The following is a 16,123-nucleotide window of genomic DNA, read 5'->3' on the forward strand; positions in this document are numbered from 1 at the left end:
GTTTTTTTCAACCCACTTGCGGAGCAATTTGGAGGTGAATGAAAAGGAAAATGAGTAACGACAAGGATTGAGAAGAAGGGACTGGAAATATCATTCTTAATATGAAAGCAGCAGAAATATTCGAGGATTGGACTCCTACCGATCAAAAAGCATGGATACCCCCCACAAAAATTTATAATTTGGAAAACAATTGGATTATATGACATGTATTGTTATAATTTGGATTAATTGGTTTGATGTGTTAAATTTGGTAATATGAAACTTAATAAAAATTATTTTTTTAAAAAGAGAGAGAAGTTAAGATAGATGGAGTGGACTGGAAAGAAGATAACATCAAAGAATAGCATCTATGCCGGTATGTTGAAACGGAACGGAAAGGGGGGGACTTCTTTTCTTTTCTTACTATGATATTACCTAACACCCCCCCCCCCAGAAGAACTGTCAAAACGACATAGAGCAAGTGAGACTGGAAAATAAATTGTGTGGAAATAAAAATATCAACTAAAGCCTTTGTTTTGTGAAATATCTGGAAAGAAAATAAAAGGCTCTCTTGTGACGCAGTTTTTAATCGGGGTATAATTTGGAATAATTAATGTGATATGATTGGATTGTTAAATGGAAAACTTAATAAAAATTATTTTAAAAAAAGAATATGAAAGATACGTGATTGAAGTATAATGATATTCTGATGGAAGTAGGGGACCAATTTAGATTAAAATCTTATGATCCGTTGAAAGATAAATTAGATGATTGGTTCCAGTACATCCAGATAAATGAAGTGTTTAAAATGGATAAGAAAATTGCTTTTCAAAGAGAGAAATCCAAACAGGAAATGGAATTATTAGATACAAAAACAAAAAACCTATCTAAGATGTGCAATTTATTGCTGGAATGGCGTACAAAATATGAACAAGTGAAATCTGTAATGATTGAATGGGCCATGGATGTGGGGCACAATATCAGGATGGTAGATTGGGAGAAATTGTGGGAAAAAGGAATCAAATTTACAGCTTGTAAAGTATTAAGAGAAAAATTGGTGAAAATGATGTATAGATGGTATTTAACACCAGTGAAGTTAGCAAAAATGTATCATACTCATTATAATAAATGCTGGAAATGCAGAGAAAAAGAAGGAACCTTTTACCACATGTGGTGGATGTGCCCCAAGGTAAAAGACTTCTGGGAAAGGATTTATAATGAACTGAAAAAAGTGTTGAAAAACACATTTATTAAAAAACCAGAAGCCTTTTTACTTGGTACTTTGGGGGGGTGAAATCCCCCCAAAAGGATGTTATTTTTTTTCTGTATGCCACAACAGCTATGTGAATATTGCTAGCGAAGAATTGGAAGAAACAAGATTAACCAACTATCAAAGCAGGGCAGATGAAGATGATGGACTATATGGAACTTGCCGAACTGACCGGGAGACTCTGACACCAGAGAGAAGAGATGGTGGAAGAAGATTAGAAGTTTAAGGAATATTTGAAAAAATATGTTAATATTTAAATCTTAGAATAGCTTTGGAAGTGGATAGAGGCTGTAGGCTTAGAAGTAGAAGATAGTGTATTTTAAAATAGTATTATTTGTAAGTGATAAAATGTGAAGTTATTTTAAGTGTGATATAAAAAAAATATGGTTAGAAACGATGATATATGTAAACTGCTAAAGATGGAGTAAAATGAAAATCAGATAGGTGGGACTTGGAGAAGCCCACTTAACAATGTTTAGGAAAATAAGGATATGATAAGAATTTGTTTGAATTGTTTGTTTTTCTGTTTGTGTTCTTTATTTGTGTAATAAAATGAATATATATATATATATTAAACTGATATGGCAATACACCACAGATCACAGCGTATGTTTTTGTGTTGCATGTTTGCCTGGAAGCTGCCAGCAGAAAGCTTTTCTTTGTGAAGCCCCTGAATATGCTGAGTTGCTGACTTCCCTCCCAGGCAACAGGAAGCGAAAGACACACCTCCATTGCTCTTCGTCGTTCCAGCCTCTTTCCTCGCTTGCTCCCTTCTGCCGGTGTGTGTGCCTGACTTAGATATCCTGTGTGGTGTATTTTTTTACCACTGAAACTGGATTTGCTCTCAGGAGCTAAGTTTTGTTCCTCACTGGGGACCCAGTGAGAACTGTATGCTTTGAAAGCTAAGTAAACTATTACTGAAGAAGTCCTGCTGCTTCTCTGTGTGTTTTTGACCTCAGTGTGGGAATTGCTCTACACGTGTCCCCTATGCCGCCAATACTTGGCTAAGGCCCTGGATTTGCTGTGCTCAAGCATTCAAGATGGGTGTTTGTGTGTCAGAGTGGTTTTTACACCAAACTCTGTCACCCGCACCACCGCATGATCTCCAAACATTACTTATTCAACAGAACTTCATCCCTGCCCCCTGCACGTTCTGAAGAAAACTTAAAATTTAATGGGAGATTCCCGCCCCCCCAAGCCTAATTGCAAGAGGGGGAACGATGGGTTGCAGGTACCAGGAAAGTCTCCTGATGGGCCCATCTTCACTCATGAACCACTTAGGGGAAACCCAGAGCTACTGCTTATTCTGGGGTTTGGGGAGGATAATATTTTTCCCTAGTCCCAGAAGTTATCAGTCAATCATGCTGCTAGGGAGTCTTCCTGCCAGAGGACCACAGTGCATATTGCTATCCTACTGATTTTACTCTTGTTGCTGCTGTTGCTGTCATGGACTGGAGGGGTGCAGGGGGGGGGGAGGCACCAGCTGGGGGAACACAAAAGGGAAGAAGGCTCAGAGCCTGGGGACTGGGGTTGGGATGACGATGAGCAGAAAAAGGGAGAAAAGGGAGCAGAGGGGGAGGGGAGGTGTTGCAAGCTGAGGAGGAAACAGGGTTTGGTGAGCAGGAAGAGGCTGGGGCAGAGAGCAGTTCAGGCTCAGAGGGAGGAGAGGAGGGGGCCAGGAGACCCAGAGGAGGCCAGCTGCTGAAGCATCCAGGGAGACCCCCCCTCCTGCTGCGACCAGCTCCCCTCTCCCCTGGTCTCCTAGAGCACACAGAGAAACCCAGTTCTGGCCCCATGATCCTGCACATGATATTAAGAGGGTGTTTCCCTGCCCCCCAACATGCCTCACTTTAATCTCGTTGACAATGAACTGTATTCATTGACAATCACCCCGTTTGGAGAGCTCTTTTTGGAGCTCCTTGCAATCTGTCTCTGTTTCAACAACTCTGGACAATTTACTGCCATCAGCAAACTTTGCCCCCTCCTTGCTCACTCCTAACTCTAGGTCATTTATGAACAAGTTGAAAAGCCACGGGTCCCAATACTGATCTATAGGGGACTCCACTTTCTTCTCTCCATTTATCGGAGTCTCCGTTTATTACTATGTGTTCCTCCCTCCCCCAATCCTTCTGTGCTGCGGAGGGAACTCTGCGGAAAAGTTCTGGGGTGAATTGTGCTTCCCCACACATCAACTGCCCTGGACACAGAATTGACCTGCACCTCCATGGACAGCTGTCAGTGCAAAATTTGGTTTTGCTGCTCTGGCTGCTTTTGCTGTCATGGACTGGCTGATTGCGGGGGTGAGGCACCAGCTGGGGGACCCACAAGGGAAGAAGGCTTAGAGCTTGGGGGCTGGTGGTGGGATGGCAATGAGCAGAAAGAGGGAGAAAAGGGAGCAGAACGGCAGGGGAGTTGTTGCAAGCTGAGGAGGAAAGGGTTTGGTGAGCAGGAAGAGGCTGGGGCAGTTCAGGAGAGGAGGGAGGAGAAGAGGGGGCCAGAAGACCCAGAGGAGGCCGGCTGCTGAAACATCCAAGGAGATGCCCCCCCCCCTGCTGTGACCAGCTCCCCTCTCCCCATGTCTTCTAGAGCACACAGAGAAACCCAGTTCAGACCCCATGATCCTGCACATGATATTAAGAGGGTGTTTCCCTGCCCCCCCAACATGCATCACTTTAATCTTGTTGACAATGAACTGTATTTTCAGCCCAATCACCCCGTTTGGAGAGCTCTTTTTGGAGCTCCTTGCATTCTGTCTTTGTTTGAACACTCCTGGACAATTTACTGTCAACAGCAAGCTTTGCTCACTCCTAACTCTAGATCATTTATGAACAGCTTGAAAAGCCACAGGTCCCAATACTGATCTATAGGGGACTCCACTTTCTGCTTCTCTCCATTCACAGGAGTGTTCGTTTATTACTACGTGTTCCTCCCTCCCCCCATCCTTCTGTGCTGCGGAGGGAACCCTGCGGAAAAGTTATGGAGTGAATTTCACTTCCCCACACATCCAACACTGCTCAGCATTCAGGGAAATGGAAGAGGAAAGCTGGCCACAATCCAAGAGGCTGAGGTCAACAGAAAGGGAAGCAAAGCCTACTCCAAGGGAAGGCGCTTCAGCTTCCAGCCCGTCTGCTCCCACAATGGCTGAAGAAGAATTGCCCTTTGGGAATGGCGGAGCTGAATGGAAGCGGGCGAGGAAGCCCCACAATCGCTCCTGCTGGAGGAATAGGGGCACTGACCCCAATACTCAAAGGTGATGGCCACTTCTGGAATCCAGGAAGGAATTCTCCCCTCACTGGTCCCATGCAGCTGGGCTCACTTTCCAGAGCCACCTGCATGGCCTGCCAACAATTCCCTTCATCCCTAGTCTTGCTAGCTTGGGATGGTGGGTTCTATAGTCCAAAAATAGCTGGAGACCCAAATTTGGGAAACCCTGTTCTCCCTGAAGTACAAAGGAGTATTCACCTGCATTAGAATGTCAGGTGAGCCCTGCAGGATCAGGCCCACGGGGGGTCCTGTCCTCCCAGGGACCAAGCAGGGGCTTCTTCTGGGAAGCACACCGGCAGCACTTGAGCACCAGAGAAGGACGGCTGCCTCTGACTGGGGAAGCACATTTCTTCTAGGGGCACATTTCTGGGGAAGTTTAGGGAAGTGTTTTAATGTTTAATGCCGTACAGTGGTACCTAGGGTTAAGTACTTAATTCATTCCGGAGGTCCGTACTTAACCTGAAACTGTTCTTAACCTGAAGCACCACTTTAGCTAATGGGGCCTCCTGCTGCCGCCACACCGCCAGAGCACAATTTCTGTTCTCATCCTGAAGCAAAGTTCTTAACCTGAAGCACTTTTTCTGGGTTAGCGGAGTCTGTAACCTGAAGCGTATGTAACCTGAAGCGTATGTAACCCGAGGTACCACTGTATTGTGTGTTTAGTATTGGGCTGGGAGCCGCCCAGAGTGGCTGGGGAAGCCCAGCCAGATGGGCGGGGGATAAATAATAAATCATTATATATATTCTTATATGGGGTCCCCACGATGCTCCCCAGCCTGGCTCCAGACTGCCAGGGAAGCTGCGGTGTGTTTTGCTGCAGGTGAGCCTGCCCTGTGCACCGCTGGGCTCTTAAAGGAACTTGGAGCTCCAGGCGGAGGGGCCACAGCTTCCCCACACTTGTGAAGCAGCCATGGGAGTGATGGGGAGGCAGGCGGCTTGCGGTGGGGAGTGGCGTGGAGTGGAGGAATCCGCGAGAAGGAGCTCCTGTGCACACCACTCCTTGCCTGCTCCCTGAAGGTTTCCTGAGCCTCCCCCCTTTTCATTTCAAGGATTGGGGGACCTCAGCATCCCAGGGTTGCTTTGTTCTGGGGTGGGGAGTCAGCTATTTTGTTTGCTGAGGGCAGGAGTCACACTCCTGTCACATTGTGTTGTGTCTGTCTTTTAGGTAAGGGGGTGAGGCTCAGGTGGAAATGCAGGGAGAAGCAAAAAATCCTGGGGTGCAGAGTTACTCCGCTGCCCAGCTCATCAGGGTGTCACTCCCCGGGGGTCCCTCTGGTCAGCAAAAGAAGGAGTCTCCAGCCATGTTAAATATGCAAAACAGCAGCCAATTGACCTGATCTTTATTTGTTGCAACAAGGTTCAAACACAAAGGGGGGGGAAGCTGCTCCTTTATCCCTTATGGGGTATCCAAGAGCCCATATAGGGTCCTTTTGTAGGTTCTCTATTGGTAGGAGGAAATAACAGAGGACAACCAGAGAATATTGAGAAGCAAAGCAGCTAGTAAGCCTGATCTTTACTGAAGCTGTTGCAACAGGGTGTTCCCCCCACAGGCAGGAGAGAGGAGGACCTCTAACAAAGGAGTGCAAATATAGACATTTTGAAATTGCCCCCCCTGGAGCCCAAGACCGCCCTCCCGAAACATCATAAATACATCACAGAAGGGGTGTAGCCCAAGACCACCCCCAAGACATCATACCTACATGAGAGAAGGGGCAGACTACAACAGAAATCTGGGTGTGCTGTTTTTATCCTGTCTGCCAGGCTACCTGATTGGATTACCTGGGCACAAATATGTCACAAAGTAGGAGTCTTTGGCATTTAGAAAAATGAGCCCGTCTCCCTGCCCGTCAGTAACCCTATTGTCCCACACATTTTAACTACCCTCTTCCCCAAAGAACCGTAATAGTTTTTACACATCCCCCTATCTGCAAGGCTTTCCTCCGCTTCTCCTCTGAATGCATCAGGATTCAATCCACCATCCGGATGGATTTCTGCCTGGGGCATGTGCTGCCCTTGATCGCCTCCTGCCTCCTAAGGGATTATGGATTATGAATTGGATCCCCCAATTCCAGATGAGTCATCAGGCGTTGGAAACCAGGAAATCGGTCAAACCGTTGACTTGGCTATTATTTGACGTTTCTACAGTTTTCTATACAGTATTGGAGAGTCGGAGGTGTTACGGAAAGGGGGGGGCATGTCTTCTTCACCTTCTTCTTCGCTACAATATATCAATTTATTTCCAATTGTCAATGTCAAAAGGGACTAAAATTTATAAAATTCATAGAAAATCAACGTGCCAATTTGCTCAATTTCTCTAGGACTCCATCACACCTCCCCTGTCCTCCATAATCCCTCAAGCAAGGTGTCAAGACCCTAATCCTGTCAAATCACTCTGCCAAGCCTTTCCTCCGGGCAATGCCAGGTGGCAGACTATGCATACATGGACCATTGTCTTCTCATAACCGGCACTCAGGATGTGCTTATCTGCGCATATCTCCAGCTCTGCATATTCCCCCCTCCCTCCTCCATATGTTAATCCGGTGTAACCCAACCTCTCCTTAATGTATTCATGATGTAATCTGTGTAACCCAACCTTTCCTTAATGTATTCATGATGTAACTGGGATGTGTTTTGCACTGTATTCTGGGACATGGGGGGAGTTTCAAAAGTTCATGTCACCCCTTTCTCGCTGTTCAATCTTGCCTTGAACCTGTTGCGCAATAAACTTGGATCTTCTGCAATTTGCTCCTGTCCGGCTGAGCTCATTTTCTTCCGCAGGGACCCACGGACTTAGTCCGATGAGCTGGGTGGCAGAGTAGCCCCGCACCCAGATTTTAGCCGTAACAGTTGGCCGCCCAACGTGGGGCATGCGGTTCTCCCGCGTTGCTGACCGGGGGCCCCGAAATCTTCAGCCGGCACCGGGCCATTTTGCCTGGGAAGATCCTTTGGACCCTCGGCCATCCTCCGGGCGGTAATCAAAAGCCCCAGGAGTTCAGCCGGGGAGCAAAGAGGGATCCAGCCGGCTTATTCATCGATCCCGGGATCATCATAGGAGACACGTGAGTATAAGGAAAAGGAAAAAACCCAGTGCACTGGTGGGAAGGGGGTGGATTCTCCTGGCAACTGAATTCTCTGCCCTCCTCTCTATCGCTCTTTCTCGCCTGTCTCTTGGTCCAATTGGTGAGAGAGACCGTGGACTGCTGCTCGACCCAAAAGGGGGGTTCTGAGCTCTATCTCTTTCTCCTCTCAAACCCTCCAGTCAGCCGCACCAATTGAGAGTCCGAAAGTAAGACGGAGAGACCCGGCTTGGAAAGACAGCCGACTCTCTGCAACGGGCATCTCAGTTGAAAGCAAGGGGCTGGAGTTCTTCTTCCGAACTTCCCGAGCGCCCTTACGGAGGGGGCAGGAAGGGGTCTTGCTTTCTGTCTCAATCCCAGCCGCACTGGTCGGTGCCACGTAACACGTGTATCGTGCGTGAGCCCGCTTCCAAAAGCAAGGGGGATTTTCGGTTCAAAACTCTATCCAGGGATCACCCAATCTGGCACCGCACGGTGCGGGCGTCCAGTAGGGCCCCTTTTCCTGAGATTGTAACGATAGGTAGGAGGTTGCCAGGAGGGATAGCTCAAGAGGAATTGGGCGGGATTTGGCAGAGTGGAAAGGAAAACCCCAGGAAATAGATAAGTAAGGAAGGAAGAAAATAAGTGAGAAAGGAAGAAATAAGGAATTAGGTAGAAGAGCTCTCTAAAAGGAAACCCTGTTAGGAAGTTGCCAAGCAACAAGGAAAAGGAAAACCCTAAATAGCCCCCTGTACAAGTTACCCAAATCCTAATCAACCTCTCTCTTTCTCCCTTCTCTATCCCAGACACCCCCCCAAAACAGAAAAACAAAAAAAAGCAACAACAGCAATGCATGCATATATAAAGGGGTACCCAGTCAACCAAGCGTTGTGAGCCCTGCCAGTTTGATTAACTGGTGGTGTGTTTGAAGAGGCAAGGAAGCTCATAAAACCATGTGGGACCTTCCTACTAATTTCACTTAATGAAGCCAAAGGAAGCGGCCCAACTCCTTGCGATAACCAACTAAAGAATGAGAATATATATGTTTACATGTTGTCTGTTATGTGTGTTGTCTGTTAATACATATATGAGAATATGTATGTTTACATGTTGTCTGTTATGTGTGTTGTCTGTTCCTTCTGTCTCTGACAGACTGCCTTTCTTAAGTGTGCATAGTTTAAACTACAAGCTTGCTTCAAAATTTAAATCTAGGGAAGCCATGCTGGACCTTATCAATCTTAAAACAGAAAAAAACAAAAACAAAATGAGAATGAAGGGTGCAAATGTTTGTTATTTGAGAGAGGCTCCAAAGAGTCTTCCTCCGAGTAGCTTAAGTGAGGGTATGATTTTAAGCTGATGGTAGATAATGTTATGTTGAGTTTGTGATTCTACATCCGTGTTCCAGTCTTTTTTCCAGTATTTTGAAATGTGCTGTGAAGAAACTAATGTTTCTGCTGCAAAAGCCTAGTTGAGCACAATTGCTCTCTCTAGCTAAAATGCAGCGTATGTATTTCACTAAGCATATGCCTATGAAAGTATGGTGTTCCTTCTAAGAAAATATGTGAGTCCAGTTTTAACTTTGATTTGGTTGGACAGAAGAGTTATTGTAAGGCTCCTGATATCAGTCTCTATAAGACTTCCTGGCCTCTTTTCTCAGAAAATGCCCCCCCCCCCGTTTCATTCTGTCTCTTTCAGTTTTTTGTTTTTTCCTCCCTTCTTACTTCTGTGCCAGGTAAATTTACTCCCGAGTAAGCTTCCTTTAAGGGAAACTGCAAAGAGGGGGGAGCAATCTTTCCTAAGGTACCCTGCATCTCACTTTCCTATGTGTAGTTATTAAAAATAATAGTAGTAGTAATAATAATAATAATCTAAATTAGGCTTACTATTCCTCTGCAAGTTCAGGAAAAATTGTTCACTTTTGTATTCCCGTTAAATCAAATCTATGGCTGTTTTAATTATGCTTAATAAAAGATCCTCTCCCTATCTATCTTCCTTAGTACATGATAGGAGCATTGATTGTGCTCTCTTCCCCAGTAGTGCCTGTGTACATAAGTATGTGTGTGTCTCTTTGGTAGTACAAATCTTGCTGTGAAATCTTGCTGTGAATCCTATATTTTGGAGGGTTGGACTAGATGACCCCAGGGTCCCTTTCAACTCTCCCAATTTGTGGCTGTGTGGAAGGACATGTGTCCGCAAGCATTGGAGGGTAATTCTTAAATTCTGGTGTGGTGATGGAGTTGAAATTCAGCCTAGCTTTGCTCTTTAGTTTTAAAAGGTGAGAGGTGAAGCTGTGATGTTTTGAAGCACAACTGGTAATATCAAGCATTTGAGTGATTACAGTGTTTATCATTTTGTCTACTATTTAAAAATCAGACTTCAAAATCAATTCAAAGTTTAAGCACATACAAATACATATGGGCCTTGACCAATCCTGTAAATAAAGGGCAGGAAAATTTTTTTGTCTGCAAATGGTAAGGCTGAAATGTTAAAAAAAAAATAATAATAATAAAAAAATCCTATGAATTCTGACTCTCTGGCCATTTTTTCCCATATATAAGGGCGTGGCATTGTTCCGCGAATGACCAGAGGGAAATCACACAAAATGATAGCCCTTTCCTGTAAATAAAGGAAGGAAATATGATCCCTTAGAAAATTTCTAACTTTGGTAAATGCTTGAATTGCGGAGTTTCTTGTTTTGTTTTAAATCTAACCCTATTTTTAAAAATCTACTCCTTACCCTTCATTTCCTTTATTCAAATGGTAATTTAGCCAAAATATTCAACATTTTCAATAGTATAAAAGGTTTGCTGAGACATGAACTCTGCACATGCACAGAGACTAGATCAGCTAAAAAAAAAGGAAAAGAAAGAGAGAGAGAGGAAGGGGAGAGGAGGTTTGGAGAGCTTGGGCTGCAGGGAGAAACTTATCCAAATTTCCTTATGTAAAACTTGGAACCATTGAGGGAAATCACCCTTAATGTGTCCTTTGCTCCAGGGGCTACGTAAGACAAAAGAGTTAAGTACTGGACCGTCAAAGTCAGGAGGTTGCCAAGTTTCAAATCTTAACATGCCAAATTCTTTTCACAGGTAAATATCAAAGCATTCCCCCCCTCAATGGGATGTAAATCACAGACTTTGTTTGTGCATTTTAGGAACAGCATTTCCTGACAGGCTTCTCACATGAAATAATTTTCCCTTTTAACAGGATATGTGGACCCCGATAACAAAGTGTTTGTCCCTTCTTTTCTCCCACAGCAACTTTCTTTCTGTTCTGTGAAACAAGTCTGAATCCCTGCTATATTAGTGACTTCCATCTCTTTGCGGCTTTGACACTTTAAGTTACAAGTAATCTGTTTTCATTTATTTATGTCTATGAAATTAATTGAAGCACAACCAAACATTGTTTGTGGAATGGTATTTGTTTACCTTTTGCCTGAGCATTTCTTATTAATTCTGTCATTTTGGCTAGTTCAAGGTACTTACACAACTTTAAATTGCCATTCATTTTCTTGGTATTAAGTCATTTCCCAGTATTTTGCTATTAACATCCTAGCCGATATTGTCACATCAAGAAACACTCTTTTATTTTCATTGTTACTTCAGATTTCTTAAAATTGTGTGTCTTAGCATTTATTTATGGTTCCTCATAGGTCATTGTGTGTGTGTGTGTGTGTGTGTGTGTGTGTGTGTGTGTGTTATTATTATTTTGACCTTGTATTTTTTTTACAGTTCTCTTTCTCTACATATGGAGTAATTTTTTATTTAATAATATGGGAGGGAGACGATAAAAAACCAAAGTGAAGGAAAGCAAACAAACTTAGCAGATAATAACAGTAATTATATGGAAATGTGATAATAATATTGTAATGAATAAAAAGCTTAATCCGCTAAGATTTTTATTATTTGCAGCTTCCCACGGAAACTGAGGACATCCCTTTTGCCTTTCGCCCCTTCCCTTTTCTATTTTTCCCTTTCTGCCCCTTACAGGATATCACTTCTACAAATGTGTTACTACAGATCCAATGAAAAGCTTCGCCACCACAAGACCTGCAACAACAACAGACACCAAAGTTTTCAAAGTGGCCACAGCTATCTCTTTCAAAGGATATAGACTGCCGGGGGAGTGGGCCTGACAAAGGGGGGAGGAGTTGAATTGCAAGGACATTTTCTCACTTTTGAACCTCAAGACTGTGCTCCGGCATTGAGAAGATACATGCGTAAAAATATCACAATTGTCTCAAGATATGCAACTGATACTTAATTAGTTTGTTTTGTATTATGTGTTATTGCGTAGGAATGTTGAAATGTGTCTGACAGTGTGTTATTTCCACAAATGGGGGGGGGGCTATTTTGTGGCTATTTTTGTGTGTAATTGTTTTTATGTTTAATGTCTTATTCCTTACAACCCAGTGGAGGATTCTCATACATTTTATGCTTTTAACAGACCAGGCTATTATGTAGTCCAATGTTTAGAACTAGATAAATTTATAACCACATTTAGTTGTTTCACCTGGCACTCTGCCAACTTCCCTACCCATTTTAAAATGTGCTAAAACTCACTTTACCAATGAGGAGCTTCATGAAAGTGCATATGCTTTGGTTTAGCAGGAATAATCCCTTATAGAGTTAAATTGACTTATTTGGACAAATGCCCTCTAAGAATGGTTTTATTCTAACAGATTGGTTTGAGAAGTTGGGAACCATGGGGCAAGATAAATTCAAATTGGACTCATTTTGAATTGGGCAAGTGTATCCAGGCTGCAATTAGCTTTTTGGTCCTTAAAGTGCAAGTGAGCAACTTCCCATGACTGCAAGACCAGAGCCTATAATAATAAAATCCCATAGAATGGCCAAGGCAAGGACATTTCCCTCATGACGTGCCCAAACCTGTGCCAGCTGGGGTGAGTGCCAGGCAACATGGTTAATATGAAAGCCCTAAGTGGATTCACCAGGGATTGCCACTACTATGACACCATGCTGGTGTGAGACCACAGAAGAGCTACCTTCGCACCTGAGAACACAAAAACGGTGGAGCTAAAAAAAAAAACCAAACTGCATTTTTTTCAGTCAGTAGCGGACCTTCCTGCTAAATGTAAAGCATAGACCACTATTGAACAAAATACAACAGGTGTTCTTTTATGTGATATCCTATATCCAGCTATCTGCACTACTATACTTGCAAATGACCTTAAGAGGCATGGCTTGCAAGTCCCCTTCAGGTTTGCACAAACCCACACATCTAGTACGGTGGATACCAAGTTATTAGTGCATATCTATATAACATACACGTACATTATTGTATTGGTCCGTGTTGCTCCCTCCTTTCCTGCCCTGCTCAACCCACCTCCTTTTCCATTAAAGCCTATTCCCACTCACAGGGCACCCCTACCTTCACCGAGATTTAGGGTGCGGAGAAAAGATTTGCAAGTTCTTACAGAACTTTAATGCAAATCTATCTCCGAATGGGGGACTGTTACGGAAAGGGGGGGGGCATGTCTTCTTCACCTTCTTCTTCGCTACAATATATCAATTTATTTCCAATTGTCAATGTCAAAAGGGACTAAAATTTATAAAATTCATAGAAAATCAACGTGCCAATTTGCTCAATTTCTCTAGGACTCCATCACACCTCCCCTGTCCTCCATAATCCCTCAAGCAAGGTGTCAAGACCCTAATCCTGTCAAATCACTCTGCCAAGCCTTTCCTCCGGGCAATGCCAGGTGGCAGACTATGCATACATGGACCATTGTCTTCTCATAACCGGCACTCAGGATGTGCTTATCTGCGCATATCTCCAGCTCTGCATATTCCCCCCTCCCTCCTCCATATGTTAATCCGGTGTAACCCAACCTCTCCTTAATGTATTCATGATGTAATCTGTGTAACCCAACCTTTCCTTAATGTATTCATGATGTAACTGGGATGTGTTTTGCACTGTATTCTGGGACATGGGGGGAGTTTCAAAAGTTCATGTCACCCCTTTCTCGCTGTTCAATCTTGCCTTGAACCTGTTGCGCAATAAACTTGGATCTTCTGCAATTTGCTCCTGTCCGGCTGAGCTCATTTTCTTCCGCAGGGACCCACGGACTTAGTCCGATGAGCTGGGTGGCAGAGTAGCCCCGCACCCAGATTTTAGCCGTAACAGAGGAAACAGTCCGATTCATGGTACCCGCTTCTTGCTACAATTGTATAGGCTGCTTTTCTGAGCCTCTTTGCTGTTGTGCATGGAAGGTGCCTGTGCAAATGGTCATTGTCCTGGTCTGGTGGGGACTTGGGGTTTTGGGGGAGTCGTATAACTGTCCCCCCTTCCTGGTCTGAAGAGTACCAATACCTAAAGCACGGACGCACGGCTCGTGGCGTGGGGTGGGCGAGGGAAGGATTTAGCAATGTAAACATTGGGGGGAAGGAACCCACTTTGTAATTATATTGCGGGATCAGCCCCTCCCCCGCTCTCCTGATATACAGGTGGAAGGGGGGGGACAAACCTTCCTCCCCGCCCCCGCTCAATTCTTTCCCTCCCCTCCCGGCACATCCTTCCCTCACCCCGCCCCCACAATCCCAAATCCCCACCCCAATATGTTGCTCCTCCTCCTCGCCATCCCACCTCTGTTCCGGGAATGGGGGGGGAGAGCCCCCCTCCCAACCTGACTGCTTCTCCCGGATATGGAGCTTCCACTCCGGATTGCTGCTCTGCGCCATAGCTCTAGGGGCGCGCGCTTTCGGAAAGGGGAGGAGGGGCGGCAGGCGACAACCCCCCCCCTCGTGGATGTTGCAGGAAAGGAAAGGAGAATTGGGAGCGAGGACAAAGAGGTAAAGGGGTCGCGGGGGGGGGAGGACAGAAAAGGACCCAGAGACCCCCGCCAGCTCCCCAGAGCGCCTTTCGTGGGTCCCGTCGGCATGGCCTAGATCCCTGCACCCGTGCTGCGCCTTGGCAGCGGCGGACATGGGGCGCCCACCGAGGGGGTCCCAAGAGGGCTCCTTTGCCCCGTTTCCCCCACGCAGGGATCCCTGGGTCCCTGTCGGATCTGCACGGAGAAAGGCGGGTCATGAAAGGGTTAACGGGCTCGAGGGACGCCTGGATAGAGACCCCCCTGTGGCTTCCTTCTTGCAAGCTCCATCCTCTTCACGCCCCCATAAACCCCTGCCCTGCCCAGTCGCAGCGGTTCAAATCCGGAGAGGAAGAGGGGAGGGGAGAGGCCTTCTCAGAAGCGGCTCTTTGTTTCCGCAATCCCACCCAGGAAGCAGCCAGAAACCTTTTCCTCTCTCTCAGGCTTCCATCTTTAATGTCTTTTCCACTGCCAGCTTCATTGAGGATGAGGAAATGTACACCTGTCATCAGAAACAGGGGTGCAGAGTCCATGGAATGGCTCTCAGGATTGATCTAGAAGGTGCACCTCAAAAGCATTTCTGTTCCTCTTATTCTTTGTAGGCAGTGTCAGAATGACTGACAAGTTGAGATTCTTCCCAGTCAAAGGACCCATTTTCATGATAGACAGTGCCTGTGGCTGGAGGCTCTACCTACAAGGTGTGCCTATATAGGCCAAAGAGTGCCAGGATTAGCACAGGTGAGGTGTGTGACCTCCCCTAATTTACAGACTGTGTGTGAATGAGAGTTTGAGGGTGGGATTATCGTTTATGGCATCCCTGTGATTTTCTCCACCCATAACATTTCATGAACTGATATTGCAGTACGAATTCCAATATAACTACAAAAAAACAACAATATAATAAAAATGATTGTAGTATTTCTACCTTACCTAACTGGCTGGGTTTCACCAGCCACTCTGGGCAGCTCACAGTACATATAAAAGACAGTAAAACATCAGACATTCAAAACCTCCTGATACAGGGCTGCCTTCAGCTGTCTTCCAAATGTCAGATAGTTGCCCATTTCCTTGCCCTCTGCCTGCTTCCCTGTAACTTCGCTTCTCATGGGGGGTCGGGGTGGGGGTGAATCAGCAGAAGACCCTCGAAGGAGGACCTCAGTGTACAGACTGAGCGATGGGAGTGGAGACGCTCCTTCAGGTCTACAGAGAGTGAGGCTGTAGGGCTTTAGGTCAATGATCTTCCTCCTCCACAATGATCTCCAGAGCAAGTCCAACATACAATTAGCAGAGTAGGAAAGAAAGCTTAGAGACAGCAAAAAATTCCTTCAGCAAATAAATTTGTGACTGAAGGCATAACAGGAATCTATGCCTGAAAAATGCAACCGAAGCAATTTAAAGGTCAGCACCAACAATGTGAATCGTGCTCAGAAATGTACTGGAAATCAGTGAAGATCCTTTCGGACTGGTGTTATGTTGTCTCAGCGGCTGCTCTCATTCTGTTGTCTAGCTGCCACATTCTGGATTAGCTGCAGTTTACGAGTCACCTTCAAAGATGGCCCCATGTAGCACATGGCAGTAGTCCAAGCAGGAGAATATGCACCACTCTGGGGAGACAGTCTCCAGGCATGGAGGGTCTCAGCCAGCATACCAGATGGAGCTGGCAGACAACTGCCCTGGAACAGAATTGACCTGCCCCTCCATGGACAGCTGTGAGTCCAAAATGACCCC

At 45.4% G+C, this 16,123-nt stretch overlaps 2 protein-coding genes across 2 annotated transcripts in view; both read left to right on the forward strand.

The window, feature by feature from the left end:
* The window catches only part of LOC310744083 (uncharacterized protein), a 46,097-nt gene that overhangs the window by 24,846 nt on the left and 5,128 nt on the right, over nucleotides 1–16,123 (forward strand). The window lies entirely within an intron of this gene.
* The window catches only part of LOC310742959 (uncharacterized protein), a 184,440-nt gene continuing 182,284 nt past the window's right edge, over nucleotides 13,968–16,123 (forward strand). The window contains exon 1 of the mRNA XM_083572916.1: nucleotides 13,968–14,033. The gene's annotated coding sequence lies outside the window, so the exon portion shown is untranslated. The remainder of the gene's footprint in view (nucleotides 14,034–16,123) is intronic.

Source organism: Podarcis filfolensis, assembly GCF_964270895.1.
Source record: "Podarcis filfolensis genome assembly, chromosome: 10".
Classification (NCBI taxonomy): Eukaryota; Metazoa; Chordata; class Lepidosauria; order Squamata; family Lacertidae; genus Podarcis; species Podarcis filfolensis.